Genomic DNA, 585 nt, shown 5'->3' with positions numbered 1-585 from the left:
CAAGAGTGTGTTTGAGGCACCACCACCGATTTCCTCACAGCGAGGAAGGAAGGACGGATTGGCAACTGCCCTATTTAAAGTCATTGTTGTCTCCTTTGTCATCGCCTTGTCTCAAGCCCTGGTCCCCAGGGCCGAGGGCAGGAGAAGGTCCCAGCGTGGCACACGCAGCACTGGCCACAGCAGCTCCACACTCCAACCCACCTGAACCCCCCTGCCAGGTGTGCAGTCAGTAGTTCAACTGATCCAATTAACACATATTATTAAGAGAAAACAGTTAATTAATCTGAAAAAAAACCCCACTGGCTGAAGACTTCCTCAGGAATGCTTCGGGAGAGCTCAGCAGCCTGAGGCTCAGGCTGTTGGAGTTCAGGTAGAGTTTGTGATATAAAACATAGATGTGTTTATATAAATATGTATATATTTTTTTATACCACAAAGTATATATCTCACATATATCTATGATAGATATACAACCACAAGCGTTTTTTTATCACAAATTCTACCTATCCACCCACCCCACCCCCCACTTTCAGAACTTTGACATTTTTTAGGAATTTTAAAAAAATCAAACATCTGCAGTGCTGT

The sequence above is a fragment of the Numenius arquata genome, chromosome 6 (assembly GCF_964106895.1).
Source record: "Numenius arquata chromosome 6, bNumArq3.hap1.1, whole genome shotgun sequence".
Classification (NCBI taxonomy): domain Eukaryota; kingdom Metazoa; phylum Chordata; class Aves; order Charadriiformes; family Scolopacidae; genus Numenius; species Numenius arquata.
Note: the sequence above shows the minus strand (reverse complement) of the source record.